Source organism: Hippoglossus stenolepis, chromosome 11 (genome assembly GCF_022539355.2).
Source record: "Hippoglossus stenolepis isolate QCI-W04-F060 chromosome 11, HSTE1.2, whole genome shotgun sequence".
Taxonomy (NCBI): Eukaryota; Metazoa; Chordata; class Actinopteri; order Pleuronectiformes; family Pleuronectidae; genus Hippoglossus; species Hippoglossus stenolepis.
The window spans coordinates 2671707-2695133 of record NC_061493.1 but is presented as its reverse complement, the minus strand read 5'-3'; the positions used below and the strand labels follow the sequence as shown (position 1 = coordinate 2695133).

Here is a 23427-nt window from a genome sequence, read left to right as displayed (position 1 = left end):
TAGAGCGGTCGTTCAATCCTCAGTCTTCCCCATCTGCATGCCGAAGTGTCCTTGGGCAAGATACTGAACCCCTAAATGGCCCTTCATAGATGATGAATGCACTTAATGTAAGTCGCTTTGGATAAAAGCGTCTGCCAAATGACATGTAATGTAATGTAATGTAACACTTATTAAAGAAGATAATGTCGATTTATGGAAGGTCATATTTAAATGCAAGGAAAAAAATGAATAAAAGATTCTGCAAAACAAGACAGACACAGCATACCTAACATTGTCAAGTCCAACATTCATTTTTTTTTGCTTTATATCAGTCCTCTGTTCAACTTTCTTAACTGGCTGGTCACTGATTTCAATGTTTATTGCAGACTTCTTAAAGTTGTTTTTCGGAAACATTGTTTGTGTGAGTGCTGTGACTGAACCAAAAAGTTAATGTAAGACCGACGGGTTTAGCTAAACAAGCAATGCTGAATTGGTTGGACATTAATGTAGGAAGTGTCTTCATGAGCCCTGCCAGCTGCCGTTCCCATCCTATCTTAATCCTAACAACACAATTTGATTATCCTCCAGTCCCATGAGAATTCAGTGGGACCCATCACCTTTATAGATGATTGGAGTAATTTAAAGAGTGAAAACTGTCAGTGCGAGTGAGCTGAAACATTATATTCATAAACAGGAGAGATGATTTCGTATAAACCACAATTCTCTGTGAGGCTGTACTGATAGATTCTACATTGAATTACCTTGACTTTCTGTACCAAATTTCCAGAGTATCCATGCAATAGCTGTCAAAAAAAGGCAATGGCTATCCATCAAATGTTGAAGTGTGAAGTCTTAGACTGACAGGTAGTGTTGTTAAAAATGATCTCATCAAATGTTCACATATTAACAATGTCGTGTATTATTGATTATAAATAAATGTACCTTAATTAGATACAAGCCTAATTGTAACCTTGTCCACAGCCATTCACAGACTCATTATTTCAAATCAATTCACAAAATATCCTATAATAATACATGTCAGTTTCTCTAGATAAAGAAAAGTTCAGATACACACTATAAATATGTAATTTTTAGATGAACCTGTCCTTTCTGCTATCAAGCTGAGCCTATTTGAATCATACGTAAGTAATGCACACTGGCTGCATGAGCTGCGCTGCTCTTCTAGAGAATCAAGGCTGTTTTCTCCGCGTACTGCTCATGGTTCACAGCAGAATGGACAGTGACCACTATCTGTTGAATATGTCGCAACATAAATATTTGCAACACTTCCTGTTCCTGTTACAAAGTAAAGCACTCTTGCATTTCTGACTACATTCATTTGTGTTAACAAGGTTTTTATTGTTATGTATGGGACCAGGAGATGAACGGCTTTGTACCGTAGAGTCCGCCCTCTACATACCTTTATTTGAGGAAACACAGTAATCATACCAGAAACCTCACATTGCAGCTCTGCACATTGCCAGTGTGAACAACAGACAACCGACAACCATTCAGCAGATCCAGGGCTTAGCGGTTACACAACGCTCAAGTTTGTTTCTTGGTTAGAGGAAACAGGATTGGATTTTTCTGGGTTTACTGAACATTTTCTGCAAAAAGATCAACACACTGTTGTTTTGTTTGCTTAGAAAGGCTCTTAAGGTATATGATGAGGATGCTATTGTGAAGTTGGAGGAAGTTAGCTGAGATCCTGTCCTTTACAGCTATCTTACAGTCCTACAGCCATACAAAGTTTACAAAAAAAATAAAAATGGAAGAGTATAAATATATATGCATAACAGCAGTAAGAAAGTCACTAAAATCAGGAAATTACGTGAGTAAATGGTAGCATGTGCAAGGAGAAAAGAATAGGACCAAATATTGAGCCATGGGCTACACCCCATTTCAGCCAAGCATGTGAAGAGACATAATAAGCAGTGGCCACAGAAAAACTCCTCTCCAACTAATAGACGGCAAACCAGTCAAGGGAAGTCCCTGGTATACCTCCAAGTATACTAAGAAGAATTGAGTGGTCAAGAGTGTCAATGGCTGCCCTTGCATTGGCACACATTATATTATATTATCATTTGAAACCACGAGCAAAGCAGTTTTCTTTATTTTACCCTGAAAACTAGACTGGATTTCATTGTTGGTCCAGGGCCTGTAAAAGTTATATATTGCTTTTTCAAAGATTGTACAAATTAAAAGAAGTTTGGATGTAGATTGACAGTGACTGTTTTTTTAAGAGTGGTTGAAAACTGGTGTGCTTTAAATACTACTACATAAAGAACTAAAAACATCTTTAAAAAGAGAGGTTGTAATATGTCAAGAGTGCTAGATGGGGAAGCATTTGGTAGACAATGACTGAATTCTTGAAACGATGTGCTAAACTTGCACAATAAAAAAACATGGGCTAGGCAGTCAACCCCAGGAGTACATGAAGGCAATAGTTTAATCTACATCCTGACGACCAAAACAGGGTGTAAAACAGGGAGAAGCAAGCTTCACCATCTTATCATGAACATGGTTCCTTTATGTAAATGATTGAACCTCACTTCAGTGTTTTTCCACCTTTCTTCACTCTCTTTTAAGACAGTGTATCTTATTGTTCATCCATTTTTCAGTTGGGCAATGACATTACGATGACAAACATTGTAGCATAGGAACACACAAAGTCACTGATGTGGTAAGGGGAAGCCATATTCTTTCTCCTGGCAAAGACATCTGCAAATTTGTCTGCACAACTGTTGCTGTTGGGAGTGTGACAATGGGCCATGCATTGAATTGGGTCCTGGCGTTGCAAACAGTGTAAAAAACGTGTGATCAGACACTAATAAGTTATCAATACTTAGAGCAAATCAAGAGTATTGCCATTATTGTGAGTTAGCCCTGATGGAGACTAGAGTCTCTTGGTGAGTAACAAACTGAAGTTTGACCCTGAAATTACATGTATACATCTGCCAATTCAAATTAACAATGCTAAAGTTTGTATCAAATAGCGCCTTTAAAGAACTGTGATTTACATATACCGTTGTCTGTCACTGAGTTTTTCCACTCTCCTGCAAACTAACTTACCCACTTGTTCAATCCAGATTTTTGTCTTCTCTTCTAACAATGAGCACATTTGCATACTTCAAGCAGAGAAGAAAGTTGATAACAGCATCTGACAAAAGCTTCAAATCCACCTGTCAAAATGCTCTGTCTGTGTTTTTACAGGACTTTCAGTTGAAATCACTTCACCTATCAGCTGTACCATCCTCATGTGCAAGCATGTAGATGTAGAAATAGGGCACAGACAATATGCAAGCAATAACTGTTTCATCAGTGACGGAGCCTGGCTGCGGAAGCCTCTGCTGAAATGATTCCTCTTTTTATTTCTTCCTCTGTCTCTGTTTTGTGAGACCTGTAATTGATTTATAATGAAATGAGCACGAGAAAGAGTGAGAATACATTAACTTGCGCTAAGGAGCTATTTGTGCCAGAAACCATGTGGATATGTAATACATGATATTAATGGAGGGCCTCCTTGTACTGGAGGAGATTATTTTTGAAACTATCACATATAAGCTGTTTACTCGGCCCTTTCAATATTAATACACTGCCATATTAAAATGGATTGGGTTGGTGGATTTTGAAATTAATTGGTCTATTTATTTGATTGTGACTAATGATTTACTAATGATACCTCAAGGCTCAGAAAACCAGTGTCCTTGGTAGAATTTAAACAACATCTCCATTAACAGAAATGCTGGAATTTCTCTTTTATTGATGCAAAACAGCAGATACACTGTATACAATAAATTTGTAACCGAAAAACGGTTTCAATTTGAGCACATTAATAAATTACAGCTCTTCAAATATTAAAAACAAGCATTGCTCTCTCTCTGGGTAAACACATTATCAATCAATCAATAAATCATTTATCTCTGGAGGATAATACAACGTTCCACCTGCTTTTCTCAAGTCCCTTTGATGCCAGCCATTCGGTCTGAGCTCATTATACATGTTCCTACGAATGCACAGAGCTGCCATACTACTGCAATTACATGAATGACTTTGACAGCTCAGGAGTCAGGCAGCATTATATGTACAGAAAGATCACGCTGAAGCTTCATAGATCTAATAGGCTGTAATAAGAGAGAAAACCCTGTGTACTTAGTGCCCATGGATTATTAATTTGAAAGGAGAATGGACAATAGAAAAAATCAGCTGGGTTACATCGTGTAACTCCAGACTGTGAGTAGACTTAGCCCTGTTATGCTCCACCTTTTGCATAACATGCTCCCAGTGAACTGCACTTCAGCTCCAAATCTTAGTTCTTTTAAATCAATGCCGAAGTCTTTCCGTGTTTGCCACAGCTTTTTATTAAATCAAATAATTACTCTTTTATTTCTTATTCTATTTATTGATTCTATTCATATTGTATTTATCTATTAATTTCTTTTTTAAATGCTTTTTTGTATTGTCTTATGTTGCTTTAAAAATTTGTCATGATGCCTTTTGTATTTTATGTAAAGCACTTTGAATTGCCTTGTTGTGCTAGTCAAATAAATGTACCTATCCTTGCCTTGCCTCTTAAGAGGATCTACAGGATTCCAACCCTGTAAATTGTCAATATTAGACAATTCAGCACCTCAAGATTTACGTCCAATGGCAGCTTTCACTGCCAGTGTGCCTCAACCCTTCCTTAACCTTAGCCTTATCATAACCTCCCGTGGAGTTAGTAAGTCGAAAGTAAAAAGTTTCTGTTCATTTTAAACACATTTTTTCACTTGAAAAAACCTGCAGCCTCAGGTTCTTCATACAGGTCGCTGTTCAGTCTGATCGTCTGTTATAAAACCCGACAGTGACCACTTTCCTTTTGGGAGCCGTTTTTGTAGCACCTAAATTCATGCGATCTCCCTGTTTATAGCTGTCACAGTAGAAGTTGCTCCGACGACACATCACTGACAGATGAACTATAAACACATACAACTGCTGGCTCTGCTAAACATGTTTAATGAGGACTATTGTGTGTGTGGTTAGATCCATGTTTTATTGTGTTGCAGTAGCACTTTTTAAAACACAATTGATCATATTATGAATGTGACAATTAAGTCAGTCTCTTTAGTTAAAGGCAGCAAAAATATATTACCAATACTTCATTGGGAAAATAAAACAATATACGGCAACGGTAAAGTCAGCATGAGCTAAATTATTTAGTTTTATTAGTTGTAATCGTTCATTTTTAACCTTTTTATTTCACCAACTCTTCTTCTGTGTATATTGCATCAAATCTAAATTAAATAATTCAGTAAGAGAACTGAAAACAAAACAGTTGTTGTTTGTATCACTAATGTCCTTAAATACAGCATTTGAAGATGGTTTGAATTTAAACATGTTAACACAGTAAGCCAAACTAGAAAGACACCTCAGGCTCTTGCAAAAACAGAATTTGATCCTGTAGTGTTTGAAAAGTTCATTTTAGAACACACATAAACAGTACCCAGTTAGAACAACTTTCAATTCGACAAACCGTTGAAAAGACACTCATGACAGTTCGAAGTGCAGCTCAATGGTCCTTTCATAAGCATAGTCCATTAAACTATGATCTTCTAAATAAATCTATACAAAACAACAGGAAGCATGAATAGTGTGAGCGCACAATGTTTCATGGGGTACAAAGTAAAAAGAGACAAGCTGTTAGGTCAGCAGCCATGTGTAATTATCTAACTAGCAAATGTGATGGACTGGTTGGTAAATTTTAGAATCAATGTTAAAGAGTTTGAACAGTTTAGAAGGGTGTTTCAGACTGAGGACACTTGTCAGGCTGGGGAGAGTCCAATGAGAATGCAGCATGCGCTCCCCACATTATCAAGACCAGCCGGCCCTGAGGGTCCCTCGATGATGTTGCTCATGGAGGACTCCAGCCCCTGTGCATTGTTCTTCTGGCTGTTGCCGACACCACAGATAGAACACAATCTATATGTGGTCTATGTGCAGTCACACTGTCAAAGGAAACAGATATCTAAGGTAGGAGTGATAGAATTTAGACTTTATTCCTGCAGTCTTTCTTAAGTATATATAATAAAAAATGCTAGAGACTGAAAAGGGCAGATACCGACAGCACGCCTCATTTAGGAGCCTGTTTAATTTGAAATCCTTTGGTGAACAAGAAATGAATATTTGCAACAACAATGAACTAATTAATCTTCTTCTTATTATGACCCTGTTAGTACCTTTTCATCTCACAGGAATGTGTTCCATTAAAACAGTAGTTATACTGATCCACTGCTCCACCTCTGCATCTTCAGAGGTTGTAGTAATCTGAAAGATACTAACTTGTTGTTTTGGGATACCAAATAATCAGGTACCAACACTTTGTAACAGAGGACCCCCTACTTGAGGCCAGTATGAGCTTCAGTTCATTGTTGTGGCTCTAGTCTGTATGGGAAAGTCAAACTTGACTTATTTTGATAACGTTACATTGTAAAATTCACCTTAAAAACTTCAGAAAGATATGTGAACCAGGGATGCAAAATATCTCCACTTTCAATGGGCACTGACCAAAAAGGCTCAGGGGTAGAGACCAACAAGGATTCCAGCCCCGGTGGCCCCAAGATCCAAATGCCAGCAAAATCATTTTCACTCCATCGTCTTCAGTGGCGGTTTTCAGTTTTCTTTGCAGACACAATTACTGGCCATGTGCTGAGCATAAAACAGGACTGCTTGTGCTTCAAGCAGCCTCAAGTCAATGAAAAAGCTGTTCAACATTGGGAACAACTATTTCTGTAAAGTGGCCTTGGATACCTTGAAAAGTGCTTTATAAATGACAGTTATTATATTATTGATTGAATTATTGACTAAAAGAAGGAAGAAAACTCGACCTGGATATTTAATAATCTATTTGTCTTCTGACAATGACATCAATAGAGGATAGCAGAAAAAGAAAATGTAGATAAAACAAGAAAAAGATAAGAGTCAGGCAGGTGTCCACGAAAAGAATATTAAGATCTCACCTGTGGACATTATCCAAACTCAACGTTTCCCACAGAATTAATTCTATTTATGGGGGTAACGGGATGCACATGCAGGTTCACGAAGGTCACTTCCACATGCAATAGATTCTGAGTGACAGGTACACAATTGTAAGAGTGAAATACAAGTTCTTGTGTGAGAGAAATAATTTCATTGCATGCCACAACTGCAGCTGAAACTATGAGGTCTGACTGACTATGTCGATAGTAACAATGTTATGGACCATAGTGTGAGCAAGTCATAGCTTGCGGTAGTGAGAGAGAGCATGCACTAAATAGCGCTGGTTAGATAATGAAAACACTGCAAACTGTGATAACTTGGCTTCTCTGACTGGCCCTCTCATTACCTGCTGAGAAGAGGAAGAGGTCAGTCTCAGCAATCCACCATCCTGTATTCAAACCAGGAAAGGAGAGCTTAGCATCAGGGTTTTCAGCTTTGAGCCTGTTTCATATCACCCGTATAACAGTGACATGACCTGAAGATTACTGATGCATATAATGCCAAGCGGCTAGTCATCTACGTACTGTATGTTGAGGTAAGCTGCATTGGCTACAGTGGAATGTAACTGCTTCTGCAGATAATGGGGCCTGGTTTGATGGGTTGTGATGAAGGTTGAACAGAATCATATAGAAATTATGAGTTAATTAGATGTATACATTTTTACGTGTATACATCTAATAATTATGTGTTGCACAGACGGTAGTTTTCCATAGCATACACATCCCCTGCTGCCAATGATACCCACCACATGCTGGCCTGTATATTTGTGCACAAAAACAAACAAAACATTGCTGGAATACACTACATGTGGTCAAAGATGTTGGACAATACTTTTAATTACATTGTAGTTGCCATGTGAAGGTACTGCAGAGAGTGAAGCTTTAAAAAACATTGGAACATTCCAATACATCCTGGAAGCTAGATGACAAAAGTGGTTGTTGGCAAATGCGTTCCTATAAGACTCATACAAAGCAGAGTCATATTCAATACTGTTGACATACTTCTACCACTGTAAACTACTTGGCAGCTGTAAGAACTTGCCTATTGTCCAAATTAAGCAGTGATTGTCGATGTAAATCATGTTTTCTGGTTTAAAATTCATAAACATTGGGTTCCAAACCATCCACTTGAACATTCATTGCAGCAATTAAAAAACAACAACAAGCAAACAAAATCCACAGAATGTAATTTTGCTAATGATTGCAGTTTAATCTTTTGCTGACCACACATATTGACTTGCAGCCCAGGGGGTCTTGGGCTGTTAAGTGACTAAAGTAAGCCTCTAAGATTAAGATTATATAAGGGGGAGTCAAGTAGATGTGAAATGTATCAAACACAAAAATGCCTAGTTCCCACAAAAATGTATTTCTAACCACCCAGGACGCTGGAAACATACCACAGGGTATTGTCAACTTACGGTTTCATGCTAAAATATGTGTGTTACATAGAACAGCATGATGAGGGGAGAGATGCATATCTGCTGGAGCAAATATCAGCACAGGTTCTGTCTGGTATGACCAGTGGGACCAAGAGAGCTGAAATGTCATGGTTTTGTTTTTGATATCAGAGCCCTAAAATGTTTGCTATTGGTTTTAATTGACATCAGCATTGGGTTTACTTGGAAAGATGTCCAGGTACATACTGAAACAACAAACAAACATAGGGAAATCTTCATTGTGGTTATTTTAGTGATTCCAAGAAACATGCTGGATTAACTGAATTTCATCTGGACAAAAGGTATCTGCTTCACCACCCGTCACCCTGGATAGTGCACTGTATCTTATCATTTTTCTGTGAGGGAAGTTCAGAAAAGTTGGCTTTGCAATGGCAAAAACATCCACTTTCAGGAACTGCTGCTGTATCACGTTCCCCTGGATGAGACTATTCTACAGCCTTCTGGAGCAGAAACAATTCACAGCCAAAGAGCGTGAAAAAAACAGGACCCAAAGTACTGTCTTGAGACATAGAGGCCTAGCAAGGGTAATCTGTGTGTGTGTGTGTGTTACAGAATGAGAGAACAGAGGATTCTTCCAGCTATACGAATTAAATCAATCACGTTCACATTTAAAGTACAATTACTCACAAAGAAGAAAAGCAAGTTGTACATATGCAGATTCCAGCAATCCTGAACGGGTTAACACATTAAGATGGAAACAAATTGGCTGAGATAAAGCTGTTGGAGTCTAATGTATTTACAATAATGAACTGTAGTTGAAGTGATGCGTCCCATGAACAGCAAGATAGAAAACAGTAGACGAAACCACCCTTCTGCTGCAATCCAAGGGCAGAGGCTGTGACACAATTTCTTTTGGTTTCTAGAGATCTATCAAAACCAATTAGCCATGGATTAGCATCCAATGTTGCTAATTATGATGCTAATTGGAGGGGAATACACAGCGGACCTCAGAAGGAAGGCTGGGGCTGTGACTTGAATAACAACAAGGTTTCTATCAACATACATAATAGTTATGCTCATCAATTTTTTCTAATCCTTCTCCTTTCACACACTCCTTTACTCGAGGTGATAAGTCACACACTTTCAGGGTTGTGGTTTTCATTCCTGTGGTGAAGGTTAATTCACACAATCAGACTTACTTGTGTAATCCACTTAAAAATATGTTAGAACCAGCAATGCATGATGCAGGACTGTAGTAACTGTGAAACAGCGGCGTTGCCAGACTTATCCTTATTCTCCCACCACCTCACTAAATGATTCATTCAGCAGTTTCCGACTGATGTATACTGTAAAATTACAATACAGACCCCAGAACCACAAGACACCTGGAATGGTTTGCCTGTGGGAGCTTTCAGAGCCTGCTGTGCAGCTCAACGCTGGTACTGGCAGTGAAGCTTCAGATACATGAAAGGAGATAAAGAAAGTGTGTGAAATGCACTGAAACCTAAAAGGTAAATACTGTATCTTCATAACGCGGCAGCAGAGGGGGCGAAGACAGCCATAACTGCAGAAAAGGCTTCAGGTAGACGGAAAGGCAGTGGAAATATTTACACATTGTATTGACTATTGAAAGGATTTGTAAAGGACGGCGCAGCAAATACTTTCATTCAATGAGAGCGTGAGTTTGAAATTATATTTAAACATGAAACTTGGCTCGCAGGTTTCTTGCAGACAGTTGCTAATGTCCTTTGTGCTCGGCAGTTAATTCAAGTGTAAAATGTAAATATGATTGAATGAGGCTCATTACATGGCACATTGTTTAATTCGCAGCTTTGAGTCACATTTATATTTAATGTTTGCCTGTCGGTGTGCTGAAACCATTCATTATTCCGAGTGGATAACCAGCTACATTTAAAAAAAAAAAAAATTCTCACTGACAGCCAACACTCGTTAATCAACCATTTACCATTCACCAGCAAGTTGAAAATGTTCTATTTAATATGGACCACTGTTTATGATATTAAAAGAAATACCAGAACAACTTAAAAAAGAAAAAAGTATATTTTTGCATGTACAAAAGGCAGCACAAACAATAGAACATGACGATTCACAAAGTCATGACACATCTGCAGCTGATGTGAACAGATACAACTGAATAAAACTGACCAACGGGCCAGTGAGTGTCTCACATTAACAGCCACTATGGCAATTAACTGCAATAGCTCCATTTGTCCCAACACAGTTTTATAATGATCAAAACATTTTTATACTTCCCATAACAACATAACACATTTATAACTTAGTGTTTTGTGCCAATGTTTAATTGCCCGACTGTGTATAGTATTCACTGTGCAGCTGTTGCTCTGTCCCTGCTCTCTCTCACAAACACATTGGTTTCCCGTCTGTCACAGTCGGACTAACCATAGGCAGCAGTGGGAGGAATCCTGCCATGCTAGTGAACTGTCAAAACATCCGTAAAGTTTTTTAATTTTCCCGGCTGTCAGAACCTGGCAACAATCAGCTTTTACTGTGCTTGTTCCTGCGACGGGGATGGGGGGGGGGTCACGCTGGAGTGCATAAGAGCACACAGCATGCACGTTCAGCAGACAATCACTGTAATCAACCGTCCTTGTAAACAGGCCGGGCCTTCCTCAGTCCTCAGCACAGCAGACAGCTTGTCTACTGTTTTTTTATTCAGACATAGCAACATGTCCACATGCTGGGGAGTCTGTTGACAGTCTGTTAACAGTGAGACCCTCTCAGATGGTACCATTAATACTTGTTGTCAGTTCACAGTTTAGCAGTTAATGATGATCATCCCTAAGCTGAATTCAGTGTCATTTGAAACACGAAAGCCATATGACTTCATAATGTCATAATTTGCCACATGCAAAATACATTGTTCGTTCTATGCTGGTAGCCGCTTAGCAACCCAAAATGTAACTTTTAAAATGTAATCTCACCGATATCATCATTCAAACCAATATAATCACCACCAGTGACCTGTGAGTATATAACTCATATAGAATGTCTCTTGTCTTCACGTCCCTATGTAACAGCTAGCCATTGTCTAAATAAAGCTCCAGCATCAAAATGGAGGAGAGATGGGCAATCTACTATTAGAGATGCCTCTACCATCTCTCAGAGGAAGTATAGACTATTCTACTCAGATCTTTGTTCTAGGCTGCACGTTGTTTTAAAAGGGTACGATTTTGAGACAAAATGGTTATTTAGTCATATTCATGTTGGTAAAATTACTGGTATTTTGTTCTATTCCCTATCCTTCAGGCAGAAAATGGACATATAAGGCTTATTCCCATCTTATACCTTTATTCTGAGACTCCACTAGATAGCGTTGTACGATTTGCGATTTAAAAACAATCCTCATTGACCTCGAACCTCCTGTTACTCTGCCCCTCAGTTGAGTCTCTGCCTGAGAGGGGCAATATTGGCTCAGGATTCTTTAAAAACCCGTCTTTGTTGTGATGGCTGAATGTTGGTAGGTCTGCTGAGGGGGAGCACATCCAGCACTTGTGAGCGCCGCTGAATTGTCCAACTGCTAACCAAAACTAGCAAACAGAACATAAGTGATTGAAAATGACACCCTCTGAAGTCCATCCTTCATGTTTGATCCCCAATCCAATCCTGAGCACAAACATCCAAACCAACAAAGATTACCGCAGATCATCTGTTTGCTAAATATGATGCCCATTACCTCTTTATTATGTAACACAACAGTGGATTTATACTTTCAATAACAAAGACATCACTGTAAATAGTGTGGAAAAGACACTACAATATCATATGAAGGTTAACAAAAACAATTGATAGTAGGTCGTTGTTCTGCTGTCACCACATGACTTTAGAGTAAATCAACACAGTTGGTTAATTATATGCCGGAGTACATTAAATGCATGTTACTTCTATTTTGAGAATAAGCTGCACTCAGAGCAGATTTAAGAAAATGTTTTGCATCAATGGCCTCAGAACCAAAACAGGCTCTACACAATAATTTCCCATTAAAATCCCTTTAATTTCCCAAGATTTTCTTGTGTCAGTTGCTTCAGAGACTTATTGTGTGAGAGTATATATATGATTTTTTTCTTTTAAGTTACTCGTTCTTGCTCTAAATGCAAATGTGTGGTCTGTTGCAGTGTTGGGCATAACAAATGTGAAGCGGGTGGACGGTGAGTTGATGTTTTACACCCTGTCTGCAGCCAGTCTTTTGCACTTACACCGCCAGGTTCTCTGGATACGTTTGATTATAGAACAGCAATTACCAAGTGCAAGCCGTGTTAATGCTTGATACGCTGTATGGGAACACTTTGTTGCAAGTAAATGTAGCAGGATGCTGCACATTTCCATCCATTTTAAGGATGCATGTCATTTGGATGGATGAATGGGCTGAATGTATGGTACAGTGCTGCTCTATCAGCATGCAGGGCCGTCCACGAAGAGGCACTGATTGATGAGGATGCGTGGTTAGATAGGTGGATGGATGAATGGTGAGGGGATAGTAAACCGAAGCACATTCCAGCAGGACTCTTGTAGATGTAGATTGCTTAAATTTGTTGAAGTTTCGAAAAAGCTCGTCGAGATCACAGTATCCCTGTTCTTTCCAAAAACTGCATCTATTGCAGGGTTTGTGGTTTGATGTCTGTGACAGAGAAACAGATGGTGGCTTTGACAGGACATCCACAGTATAAAGACTTAAAATTCTGATGCAAAACAACAAGTAGAACATGGTGAACGCCATCAACACCGAGTGATGGTACGAGTGCGGGAAAGCATTTACTGAAGCCGACACACAGGGTGGAGCTGATCAAGGCAGAGAGGCTCATGATCACCCGGTCAGACGGTGATGTTTGAAAACTCCCGTTGCAGAAGGTCTTCTCATTCCCCTTATCAAGCTCATCATTCTCCACTTCAGACTCTTCTGGAAGACAACTACATCGCTAGATGGTGTCATCCACAGATTACCTTACAGATGTCACTATGTTTGGAAACCTTTGAAACATTTGAAATTATAACATAAAAAATATAAAATAAAAAACAGGTCTGGTTGTTTTTAGACATGTTAATTTGGAAAAGTTACAAATGCTAAAAACTTGGCTTAAACATTTAAATATTTCTCCCTCATATTAAATATTTATGACAACATTTGCAACACTTAAGGTTACAAAGATTTTTGGGGTATTATTAAATAGTTAGAGATTTATAGTTTGCCGCCCAGTAACTCCAAGGAAGCTGCTCCAGTACATCGGGACTTTGACTCGGTCTAATCTGATTAAAAATGATCAGACAACCCACAAAAGGTTCTCGTCTAATGCATTCGATTCCAGTTTGATTGCAGCTGTGAGTGACAGAGCTTCAGTGTTTGACACGAGCCTTTTTCTAACAGAGCTCCTCCCACTGCGAACCAGTGAGGAGAGAACAGAGAAAAAGAAGAGAAGCAGGAGTCTCCCATGTGAAATAACTCACTCTTAAAAATAAACAGAAAGAAAACAGGGTTTTCAGTGCTTTGAAAGCCACTGAGGATACAATTAGCATGTACCACGTATCATCACTTTATCCTGATGGTGCTCATTTGCTGTAAAATGTGACAATTGGTGCCGTCTGTGTTTTGCTGTGCCCTCATTCAGCTCAGTGTTCCTGTGATGTGGTTACAGTGCATGCTGCTAGAGCGCAAAACAAAAACACTGGGACCTGCTTGTAGCCAGCAGCATATTATAAAAATATGTTGCATTGAAGTGCACACAGACACAAACACCTACTCATGTCTTTCTTTTTTAGATATATTGACAGCTCATTACTCTTAATACACTCATTCAGATGTGCTCTCTTCTCTCGTGACTGTGTTTACGTATACCCACTGCTCACGAACAACTCCGGGGTTATAATGGAATTCATGAAAATGTCCTAGAAAAGCAAAGATGCATCCCATCCTGCTCCTTCTTCCCTACACGGATGAGATCTGAGTGAATGCATGTTCAGTGACGAGTCAGTGACCTGTGACAAATCACTGTATGACAATGGGTTGTCACAACAGTAATATATTAGAGTCAGGTCTGGGCTGCTGTGTGTAATGTGATAAATACAAGATAAAGAGCTGATAAACACAATATGTTAGCCACCTAACCCTAACCCATATAAATACTTGTGTACTTTGTATGTACTAGTTTTTTAAATTATAATCGACCACATGAAATGAAATGTTATATATTATAGAATATTTTGCCTTATGTTTATATTTTTCATATCTCTAGACCTTTAAAACCACAACATAAAAGGTATAACAAAATATAATTAGAATAGAATAACATTTGAATAGAAAGCCTTTATTGGTATTTTATGGTGATACAATTAAATGTATAGTGCCACTCCATAAGGTGCTGAGGAACGTATGCAAATATAGAAAAAGTCACAGTCATACACATTCCAAACACATTTCACCATACACAGAGACATACAGACATAACAGGTAGGTGTATAAAGTGCTTGGATCACATATGATTACTGCACAGTCCACAGAAGTTATTGTGCAGTTGGGGTGTAGTAGGCAGTTTTCATTTCAACATTCGTTTGAGTATTGATTTCGGGTTTGAATTGCTTTAGGATAGAAACTGTTCATGAGTCTGGAGGTCTGAGTTTTATTGACCTGTAACATCTTCCTGAGGGCAGGGTGAGAGCAATTACATCTTATTGTTAATTATATATATTTTTTTATAACTTATTTTACACTTTATAATTTCTGGTTTCTGGTCGATAGGCTCTTGCAACTTCTCCATCCAACATTTCATTGTACTTGTGCAGTGACAGTAAAGATAACTTTGATCTTGATTTCTGAACCGCTCTCTGAGAAAAAATGATATAATCATATCATCATTCATTCAGAATCATTAATGTCAGATGTTTAGATGGAGAATAATTAGTTGTGTCTGAAACAAGGGAGGAATGGTGATGTTGAAAATGGATCGATGAATGTGGGACTTTCACAGGAGACTGCTGTTTGTCTCTCATTTCCAGTTGACAGTCAACATAGGCCAGCACAGGCACTGCCTGACCCTAACCACAGACTCATTACTGTAGTCATGATGAAGAGGAAGTCTTTATTTGAACCCAAACCATGATCTTTCTCTGATGCTAATAAAGCCGACTGTACAGTGTTTCTTGCACCTCAGCCTAACATTGATTTATATCATCCTGTCCTTACAGATGAAAGCTCACATGGCATTTCACTGTTTGCTTTGATCTAATGTACAGATTAACTGCATTGCATTTGACATAATATGGCCAAAAAAATCAATTGATGTTAAATAATGTCACAATATTTTTTTTAATCATAATAGTGGATTTAGTTCAAGTTACTGAAATAACAGTATACAAAAGTTTCTGTTTGTATACTGTATTTATATATACTGTTTATGCAATTAGCGGAATTTTTGTTTGTGGCCTAAAGGGCAAACTGAAGGCACTTTATACAGTAAGGTCGAGACTTTACCATATATATATATATATATATATATATATATTTATTTAGGGTATATAACTGTCAAACCAAATTAGCTGCATATTGTGAAAGAGAAAGAAGAAAGTATCCCATCTACTGTCAAGAGTTTCACCATCTCAAGCATTAATCCGTCCATCCCATTAATTATCCAATACAAAGACTCTGATCCATGCATTTGTCTCATCAAAGCTTGATCAGTGCTAACTTTCTTGGTCTGTGTGGCATGTTCTGCTGCAGGAATCTATAACTATAACCAGAGGATTTGATTACATGTATATCACTCCCAACCAGAGCTCTCTCCATTGGCTGCCTAGTCACAGTAGAGCTGAATATGAAGTACTCACCGTGACCTAAAAGCTCATAGTGCTGTATATACAATCTCATTCAACCATATACGCAACACTTCTTTCAACCTTCGTCCAAGAAAAATCACTTCTAGAAAAACTCTAATAATGTCCTTTTAATAAACTGACTTGACCTGTAAAAGCAATCATCAGCTAAAGGTTCCCCCTGTAAGATTCACCATGCAATTCAAACTGCTTCTCCTTCTGTACAAAACCTTTAACAATCAAGCCCCAGCTCATATTATCCCAGTAGATCACTTTGTTCCCCAGACACAGGCTCACTTGTGGTTCCTAAGAGTGGGATGGGAGGCAGAGCCTTCAGCTACCAGGCTCTTCTCCTGTGGAACCAGCTCCCACTCTGGAGGCAGATACCATCACTACATTTAGGGTTAAGCTTAAAAGGTTCCACTTTGATAAAGCTGATAGTCAGGTCTCTCTCTCTCTCTCTCTCTCATGAGCTGCAGGATCCAGATATGACACTATACTCAATCAATTAATATTGTTAATATATATTTAATATTAATAATAATTTGTGCCACTATCGTTTATAATTACATTGCATGTATAATTGTCACTCATTAAAATGTCACTTTCTGTGAAATAACCAGTCTGACAGAGCTTGATGGTGATGGTTACACAGCTGTTCCTGGTCTCCCTCCCTCTCTCTCTCTTCTCTCCCTTCTTTTCTCACCTTCTCTCCTCGCTTCCCCATTTTTATCCACTCACCCCGACCGGTCAAGGCAAATGGCCACCCACATTAAGTCTAGTTAAAAGGGAGTTTGTTCTCTCCACAGTCACCAAAGTGTTTGCTAATGGTAAGAACTGTTGGGTTTCTCTATATGACTGTGAGGGCTCGACCTTACTCTGTGAAATGCTTTGAGATAATGTATATTGTGGTGCAATACACATCAAACTGAATTGAATCAGATCTGAAGCTCTTACACTCTCTAATATTCTTATGATTATCATGACTCTACCATGGCTGCTACTGTTATTGGTAACATGACCTACCCTGACTCTGTTTCTTTCTGAGATTTCTATCTTCTAAGAGGCTCGTTTTATCGTTCCACTGTCATCGAGCGTTTGCTTATAGTGGGAATTGTGGGTTTCCCTCTATAACACTATAAGTTCTAAAGCTTACTCTGTAAAGTGCCTTGAGATAATGTATGTTGTGATTTGGTGCAGTGATGCTAAATAGAGAAGTAAAGAAACCGTATGCGCCATCACAAACCTCACGAGCAGAGACTTTAATGTGTCTGGGCTGACACGATCGTTCCCTGTTGCCGTGTCCACCGGGCAGAGTGTGATCCACATGGGAGCCACGTGACAGCTTTCGTCACTGCACTCTTTTTGCATTTGTTAGTCAGCTGATGTAAACAGACAAGTCCGTCAGCTAGATCTTGGTCTGCTCTTAGGAATATGTGGTATTGAGTTTCATGCTTTTTCGCTTTATTGTTAAAAATAGCAGCAGCAGTGGAGTTGAGTCTCCACATCTTGTAGGAATCTCAACAAAGAGACCTCTTAGACATTATCCCATTTAAATGCTTGTTGCTGTGTTTCTCAGGCTTTCTGTTGCAATAGTGTAATATCTGTATTTGATGTTTCGCTCTCTCTGGAGTCCCGTTTCATTCGGTTATTTTTTGTCTTAAAAAAAACTTGTTGTCCGACCTCATGTGTCTTTTTATAGCTTCACAGACAGGGGCCACACTTGAAGGCAGAGCAAGAAGCCTGCTGTACCAGAGAGAGAAGGGCGATGCACATGGGCATAACGACGCACACTTTCACACAGTCTCTCCTGGAACACATCCATGGTGTTGCACTCGGCCGTACATGTGAGAAGTGACAGAAACAGAAGTGTAAAAACTGGAGAGAAGAAAATGTCCGGGCTCAGAGAGAGAAAGTCAAACCGCGGCTGTTCTCTCGCCTCCGCACCGCTGCCCGACAAAGTCACAGAAATCTTCAGACACATTTGAGACACAAAAGGTGTGAAGAAGGAAGGTTTAAGAAGGGATTTGACTGTCGCACCTGCGGTTCTGACCTCACATCCAGAGTCCCCTGAGGGTAGGTGAAACATCTCCATATCTCAAAGATGAACTGGCTCTTTGTTACAGAGATTCAAACTTTAAAATATCTGACCTTAGATTTTAAAATCAAATACATATGTGTCATGAACTTAAGATATTCCACGAGATAGTTGTCCAAAAAGAGTATTCAGAACATTTCAAATGCAGTAACAATATAAGCTGCTTATTGTACAGTGTATGTATAATAATTGTGCGTGTGTGTGTGTGTGTGTGTGATCAGATCAGTTTTAGAAAATCTGAACAGCAAAAATCCACATGAGATGTCTCCACAGTCCAAAGCTTTTAAATTTCATTTTAATCAGATCTCCACAGATGCATCTCAGTTCAGACACTGGCTGCTCAAATATCTGAGGTCTCTCACTGTGCAACACACAACAACTGCACCAAACCCAGAGTGGCAGTAGCTACGAAGTTGCTGACGCCTATGTCGCTAATACAGTAACACATGCAGACAGGCTGGTGATGCCTAAAGAAAAATCTGATGTGATCACTTGCAAATAGCAGTGTGGACAGTCTGTCCCTAAAGATCTGATTTGAGAAACCTGCTGTCTTAACAAAGCCTTGGACCTTTGGAGTGAGGACAAGAGGGAAAGAGAGGACATTTGGGGAATGTGAGGATCCTCACAGCTGTGAACAGCTGTCTGAGCTGCCATCAGATTAGAATGGTTTTATGAGGCACGTTTACCATTTACTTCTAACCTGAATCCTAAAACTCTCAACCCTCAAAGTGCCTCAGCTATGTCTTATTCATCCATTCTTACACAGATCCACACTCAAAGGAGACAGCATCAGGAGCAGTTAGGCGTTCACTTCCTTGCTCAAGGAGACATGCTCAGCACAGGAATGTCTGGAAAGCTATGGTTCAGGAGGTAGAGCAGGTCGCCCACGGTCGGTGGTTCAATCCCAGGCAGCTCCATTCCTGGGCTGGTTACTGAACCCAAAGCTGCCTCTAATATACATAGCATATACATGTACTATAGCAATGTGTGTGTGAATGTGTGAATGGCAAAAACTGGCTTTTAATCCATTGGAAGTGAACGGGAGGAGAAGGTTCTCCACCGATACATTCACGGAACCTTTTGATCTTTAGCATCCGGACTCCTGAGGCATGTGAACATGTTAGACCTTTTTAATGATTAAAGTTTATTTTATATGTGATGACACAAAACTGTTATTTTTTAACTAATTGTGGCTAATAAATATGTACGTATGTGTGTATACAGAAATCACTGTATCTCAAAATTTTCATTGGTATCAATGGATTTAGGAAAACTTATATTTCATTAATATGGGCTTTCATACAGTGTGTATTGGATATGTCATATTTTTTTTATGTAAATTCTACTTAAGCGATGAAAGCATGATGTGAAATCAAAACATTTGATTTAGCTATGTGTAGACACAAGATTTGACAGTGTTCACGGCAAATGTGTTAAAAATTCTATCGGGCTTTTGGTAAACATTCCTAATGCTGTGCTTTAGTCATTAATGCGTACAGGCTTTGACTCTATTGTGAGGCAGTAGCATGCTGGTGCTGGACCTGGACAATGACACACAAACACACACATACGCACGCGCAAGCACTCACAAAAACAAACACTACGGAGCCGGGGTAGAGCGGCTGCCCACCTCTTGGGAATATATATTTGAGTTTGCGTTGTTGAAGAAGCTGGACTTTAAGCCCTCCAGAGGGAGCGGAGGAGTGGAAGAGCCAGTGGAGTGTGTTAAAGAAGCATGTGCGTGTGAGTAACAGCAAAAGACAACCTAAGTGAATTGAACTGTGTGGGACTGGTCCGTGCTGAGTTGAAACACAGTAACACTGATGCTGGTCAGAATGATCTTTTGGTGATCCCTTGACTTTCCATGTAGTGCCACCCACCGGGTCAAAATCTGTCCATCACTTTGGTTTATGACCAAATATATACAAAACTACTAGAACAGCCAATCAGTGTCATCTGTCTCTGGAACATGGTGACATTAATGAGTAGTTTGTGTAAACTAGTTTAGTACAAAACTGTGTGTCTTAATGCTCTAAAGGCATTTTTAGAATTTCCATGGAGGGACACTTCAGCCAAAACTTGAGTCTGAATTTACACTTTTAACAGTTTTTTTATTTAAATTTTTTTCACTGCAACATTCTGGTGTGCATGCAAGCTTATACAGCACTGCAGATTTATCTTTTTTTTTAACCCACTCCATGCTTTGGTAAAATAGAGAGGGTAAAAACCACCTCATATGGTGCTAATTCTATTTTAAGAGGACAAGTTTGGCATGCAACAAAATGAAAACACTATTTACACCTGGAATTACAATGTGTCTCAGATCCAGCTTTGACTTTAGCCCGATTAATCTGTGTCTGTGGTGTTCACAATGAGATTCAACTGTCGAATCATCACATCCTCCTCTTAAATGTGCAAGTCAAAAAAACTAACAACAACAAAAGAAAAGAGGAAGTTGCAAGCTATGTGTTATTGTGTTTCCATGCTTTTTAAAAGCTGAGGTCGAAGCCATCTTTGACAATGATCTTGTCTTCACCATGACCATAACAAAGGTCGGAGAACTGGTTCAGGTTACTCGCTAACGACTGCTAGCTGCCTAGCACCTATTTGAAACCTTATTTATTCCCATCCATTAAAATGCTGTACGTGGATTGACATTGCCATCGTTCTCTTTGTGTTCCATTTGGTCACAGAGCATCACTGACCACATCCAGAGCCGATCAGGGCTGTCTTCGTTGTATCTTGGGAATGCTCTTACACCCGTTCTTTCATGTTGGCAATCTCAATGTGATTGCAATCTGATAACTCAAGACACATTTTAATACAAGGTGTGAATGGAGTTCTTTGGAACTGTAAATTCACAGTTATTTTGGTCTTGCTGACTGGTTGTTACTCTGACATGAGTAACAACCAAGCTGTGCAAAATAACATGAGCCTTCATTCATCAGACTGACTCAATAGTATGCCTTACAAATTACATTAAAGGGCAAGCATTCTGTAATATGTTGTAAACATGATTGGAAGACTAAACCATGCTTACTTTAGTGTACCATCAAACTGATGATTGAATAATATCATTCTGTGTGACTATCTGGGCTCTTGACTTTGAGGTGAAGACCCAGAATATTTTCAGACAACTTATTTAATTCTAACATGTGTTGTTGAATTCACAAGTAGGTCAAATTAGAACGCTGAGTTTTTTTTATTATCATTCTGTGAAATAATGTGGAAAGAAATGAACGTGAGCCTTCCTCCGCATTCTGATGGGGCCATAACAGAAAATGAGTATGAGTAACCCATATCGGATTGCACAATAAACTCTATAAAGATAAGAGGGAGGCAGAAGGGGAATTCCTAAAATGTGAGGACCCATTGACCAGAGGGTAATTAAGGGAGAAATTAAAGCAAACTCAATTCATTTCTAACAAGTGTTTATGGCTCCATAGACGGCACTTCCACGGGAGTGCAATTATTAAAGCTGGATCCATTACAAAGTCACAACCCACAATAATTCTGTAACAATATAAATAAACTGAGTTCTAAGACATGAATGAAAATCCCTGTCTGAATTGCATTGGATTATGGCATTACTGAAAATAAGACGCAAAACCTGGTAAAAAAAAAAAGGATTTATTTTCTAAACCTCACATTCCTCCTGATTATCGTGGCACCTTTAATGAACTTTGTGTGACTAAATGAATTAAAGACTGTGACAACTTTACCAGGCTATAGCACAAATAAAGGACAATATAAATATAGGAGGAATTGAAAGGGCTGTCGACAAAGCAAAAATGATAAAGGAATTTGGAACTAGAGACTTTAAAATGTCACCATTTTTTAAAGGTCTGTCTCTTTAAAGCCTTTTTCCAAAACATGACCTCCAGGCAATGTCCACATAATTGAGTCAAGACTTTCTCAGAGAAGTTCCTTTCACACATGAACAATGCAGCAGGAGATTCTCCGGTCAAACACATTCACAAATGCACACAATATACAAATCTCTGGAATGTTCAGGTGAGGTGTGGAGAAACAGGAGGCAGGATGAATGTATTTATTACGCTGCAGTCATCACGTTTTTGTTTACAGCGCATTGACATCTGCTTCAGCCCTTATACCAAGAGCTCCATTGACATTTGTGTTGGTGTCTTCTACGTGTACCGCACTTTTTCATCCTGACATATTTGATAGATAGAGATATTAGTGAGATATTGGCATTTTCTGGGGGTAAATGGTTTTGTATTTATATAGCGCTTTTCTTGTCTTGATGACCACTCAAAGCTCTTTACAGTACAGTTTTTACATTCACCCATTCACACACACATTCATACAGTGCATCTATTAGCAGCACTTTGTTGTTCTATGAGGGGCAATTCAGGGTTCAGCATCTTGCCCAAGGACACTTCAGCATGCAGATGGGGAAGACTGGGGACCGAACTGCCGACCTTCAGGTTGGAGGACGACCGCTCTACCCCTCAGCCACAGCCGCCCATAGAAACTCTGGAAAAAGTCTGGTACCTCTCACCTGGACATTTGCGTTCCCACAAGTATGTCCAGAGATTATCCAGATTTCAGTGCATGTCTAAAAGAAGTTTAAGACATTCTTTGGCGTAATTTCATTAGCATGGCACACATCCAATATTTACCATACTCTAAGGAGCATGACTTTGGAAAGAAAAGACACTATTGTACTGATCATATACAAATGATATCAACTACCATTAGAAGTAGATCTGACAAAGGTAAATCCACATTTAAATGCTTTCACAAACAAACAGGACATCAGAAGTAACGGGACATTCCCTGGTGGCCTTGGGGTCAGTTTGTGCCAATTCTCATAAATACCTGGATTTTTCTCTGATGAATATATGACTTATGATGGTGTTATGGGCTATTATTGCCCTAACTGACAGAGATCAAAGATATGAAAAGATTGTAGATATTAAAAATATAATCAACTGTATAGTGCTTGCCTCTCACCAGTAATGAATTATGCTTCAGGGGTATGGGCATTGAAATAATACATAATTGTAGACTCTATACTAGAGGTCACCAACCTGTCTATCAACTGGTCAATCTCGAAAACCTTCACTTTCAATTTGGA

At 39.0% G+C, this 23427-nt stretch overlaps 1 protein-coding gene across 1 annotated transcript in view; it reads right to left on the bottom strand.

Annotated features, from left to right (window-relative positions):
• The window catches only part of LOC118117164 (cadherin-18), a 147978-nt gene that overhangs the window by 121173 nt on the left and 3378 nt on the right, over positions 1-23427 (bottom strand). The gene's annotated exons all lie outside the window — the stretch shown is intronic.